We start from the raw sequence: 4334 nt of genomic DNA, 5'->3' as shown, positions 1-4334 counted from the left end.
TTTCTAATGAAGAGACACCACATTCTCAACTGTCACTTATGGGAAAGTAAGTGGAAGCGTAAAAAGAGGCAAATTCATTTAGAGCAGCATGTCCTGATAGAAATGGATTTCAGAAGAAACTGGGAGTTTTGCTTCTCACTTCAGTTTTTCTCTTCTTCAATTTTAGTCACATCACATGGCCATAGTTAATAACTGTCACCTTTTCATTCCAACATAATTAGAGGTAAAGTAAAGTATTTTTTTTTTGAGTATTTTTAGTGTTGCTGGAAGGAGAACCCTGGAAATGATAGTTTTTCTTGGTGTCTCCTTAACAGGGATTCAGTGGATTCTGTCAAACTGCTCATTTAAATCAAACCAGTCTAACAAATAATTAGGAACTAATTGGGTGTCCATCAATTGTAGAATTTCTAAATAAATTGTATTCCAAATATGTAGTGGAATATTACTACACCATGGGAAATGATGAACCTGAAAGATTCAAAGAAGCATGTGAAGATTTACCTGAACTGATGCAGGAGGAAATAAGCAATTTAAAGAACAAAAAAAGGAAAACAATTCCATGTCATTATAAAAACCAAGTGTGACCCCAAAGAAGAGTTAAGAAAATGCACCTTCCTTCCTTCTTTGCAAATTTGAGAGACTCTGGGTCTGAATTATATGCCTTTGTTGTCAGACATAATTAATATATTAGTTAATTTGGCTTACCATTTTCTCTTTCTTTTTAAAATCTATAATAAGGGATGGCTGGCTGAGTAGGTAAATGGTGAAGGATATATTCATAAATGAAGGGATATAAAAATAAAAGGTACAAATAAAAATTAAAATAAAAAATAAAGATAAATCAATGAAAGCCCCCTGAGAATTAAACTCATATAGGCTTAGACTCTCTCTTTGTGATTCAAGTTAATATTTTCCCTCCTTTCAGGATCCTACTATTCTCTCCACTAGAACCAAAAAGGGCCTTATTCCTTTAATAAAATGTTGTCGGCAAAGATGACTAGAAAAATTAGGTAAAATCCAACTTGACATTAAAATAACAATAATAATAGTAATCATAATAATAATACTATCCTGTTCATAGGGAATGTTCATGTACATTATAATAATAGCTAGCATTTATGTAGTATTTTAAGGTTGACAAAGTGCTTTACAAATATTACCTCACTTTATACTTGTAACAGCCCTGAGAAATAGGTGCTGTTGTCTCCATTTTTATAGATGAGGAAACTGAGGCTGAGAGAGTTTAAGTGATTTGCTCAGGGTCACACAGTCAGTAATTGTCAGAGGTCAAATCTGAACACAGGTTCTCCTGTCTTCAGGTCTGGTGTTCAATCCATTATACTGCATAGTTGCCTCTAAGCATTCTCATACTATCCTAAGAGCAACTGTAAAAGGTAGGTAGTGTAAATGCGATTTTTTTTTTTTGGTGTGGGCCTGTGATTTCATTTATATAAGGAATTCATGGTATAGAAACTCATTGTGCTGTTGAAGATAAAAAACTCATCTGTAATTTCTACCAACAAAGAGCTGCCCAAATGACTAAGAAATTCAATGACTTACTTGCCCATGGACATATTGCTATTACATGTCATAGTCAGGACTTCAGTCCTGGTCTTCCCTCCTTTATGGATCAGATCACCTTCTACATACTATTTCAGGCTGCCTCTCATACTCATTTTACAATTGATGCCCAACAACTTTCTCAAAGTGACACAGAGCTGGGCCTTGAATCTACCATCAAGGTGCCAACATCACTAACTTTCAGGTTCCCCCAACAAAACTCTGACAAAGGCATGCCCAAGAGTATAGGGAAGGGTTCTGAAGGCATTGTTAAGGACACAGATGTTCCAATGTAGAAAACTTCTCAGAAACAGCACAGAAAGGAACACAGACACAGACACAGACACAGACACAGACACAGACACAGACACAGGTAGAGACCCACAGGGAAGCCACTCAGATAACCAGATGCCCCAGAACTGTATTTTTCTTGTACAAGAGTATCTCACCCCATTTCTGCTTCTAATACAATCCATAGGATAAGAGTCATTTTAGGAGCACTAACAAAGAAACCTGGGATCTCTTCATTTTTTTTTTTAACTAGGAAAAAGGATGATACTTTTTTAAGACTACTGATAAAGTAACAGTAAATTGTTTTGAGTGACTTTAAGCAAATAAGTTATTTTGTCTATTATAAAGGCCCAAATTAACTATAAAAAACATATAAAAAAGCATTATCTGCATCCAGAGAAAGAACTGATAAACAGAAGTATATATAGAATAATTTTACATATATAGATATCTATTTATGTCTAGTGGCAGCCATCTCTAGGGAGGAGAAGGAAGGAGAAGAAAAAAAGGGAAAAAAAGAAATGTACATGATAATTTTGTTATATATTTGAAAGGAATAGCAAGTTGTGCATAGCGGATTTGCAGTTTCATGTGCAATCATCTTTTTTGTTGCACTGTTATTGAAATACTTGTTTTATTCTATAAATTAAAAATAAAATAAATTTTAAATAAAACTACTGATAGTGGTTCTCTGCCTTCCTGGAGCAGAGTGCCACTGCTCTGCCTCCCAGATTTTAATAACACCCAGTTCTTTCCCCTTCAAATCCAATGTTCTTTACATAGTAGCTCATTGCCTATCTATAAACTGCATAGCTATTTTAAAAGTATCATTGAGAAAACAAGCATTTTTAGCTTTTTAAACTGAGACTGAGTAAGAAGGACTGATGCTTAAAAGGGAGATGAAAAAATGTGTAAGCAGTGATTATAAATTAATTAAATAGGCATTATTTTAATAAATTGACCTTATAGCCCATCTTTATCCTAAGGGATTCCCCCAACTATGAATCTCTCTCTTCATGAATTTTTTAAAGATGATATATAGGATAGCTTATCACTTATATCTGAACCCATTGTGCAGTAGCTTTTGTTTTCTTTCAATTCTCTCTCTTTCTTTTTAAGAAGATAGAAACAAGTTCTCAAAAGACGTCCTGTCCAACATAAGGGAGACTCACAAATGGAGGCATCCTCATCATTAACCCATTCTAAATTTGAATGCAAAATTTGGCACCTGATGACATTTTATTTAAACAGGTGATTGCTTCCCCATCTTGAAAGGAAGATTGTAAATTTCTAAAATGATTTTGCCATGAAAAAGACATGTAATCGATACAATACAGGACTAGGGCTTAGGAGATTTTAGATCTAACACCCTATATGTCACTGATTCTCATTGTGGTGATTGGCAAGTAACTTTCCTCCTCTGGGCCTCAGTTTCCTCATCTATGCAATGAGAAGGTTGAAATAGATGGGCTTTTATGGCCTTTTCCAATGCTAGATCAATGATCCTGCAATCTGTTGGTCTCTCATATCCTTTTCATTCTAAGACTTCAGTTGTAGTCAACTTTCACAATTAAGTTTATTTTAAAAGATTAAAATATAGCATTTAAACTAGAAGTCCCCAGGAACATTCTACACATGAATTTCAAGCATAATCATTTTAAAATGTTGTCCCAGGACTTTTGGTCTTATTCTGTGTTGTGTTTTTAGGACTTTATCGATGGTGTCTGAAGAAATGCTTCCAGAGTAAAATTAGCCTGCTAATGAAACAAAGGACACAACAGTCCCCCAAACAAAAATCTCACTGACAAATTTTGCCACCCCTTGGGTAATTTTCATTACCACTATGCAGTGGTGGTTTCCCACCAAAAGTAATTTTCTTCAGATCACAATCTGTGTCTACATTTCTTCAGTAGCCTTTCTTCCATCATTTTGTACACAACATAGTCAACCATGTGAAGTGCATGTTATTATTCTCATTAGGATAGGGACTGGAACCTATCCTAATTTCATGGATATAGGAAATTCCCAGGCAAAGAAGCACTTTCTACCTATGCAGGCTAGCACTCTGCATCTTAAAGTCAGAGAGTTGCCTAGAGTACTGGAAGGTTAAATGATTTGCCCCAGATCACTGAGGTCACTCAGTGCCTGACACATAGTCAATATGTGTCATAGGCAGAACTTGAAGGCAGATTTTTTTTAATTGTTCAAAAGTAAGGAAAAGGATGGAGGGAGAAAGGAGGGGAGAGATATTTAATTTTTAAAATGACCCTATCATAATAATATTCAATGATATTTAGTGTACAGGAAAGTACATAGTACATTTTAAACACACTTCATTCAAAAATATTTCAAAATTTTAAAAATTAATACAAAAGTTAAGTTTTAGTAATCTAAAATAATTCATTCCTTCCCTTAATTTTTTCTGGATGTCTTTATAACTCCAAACCACTAGAAGTCCTATCCTATCCGGACACCCATTTCAT

Source organism: Vombatus ursinus, unplaced genomic scaffold (assembly GCF_900497805.2).
Source record: "Vombatus ursinus unplaced genomic scaffold, bare-nosed wombat genome assembly UNPS02014942.1, whole genome shotgun sequence".
NCBI lineage: Eukaryota > Metazoa > Chordata > Mammalia > Diprotodontia > Vombatidae > Vombatus > Vombatus ursinus.
This window is presented reverse-complemented; position numbering follows the sequence as displayed.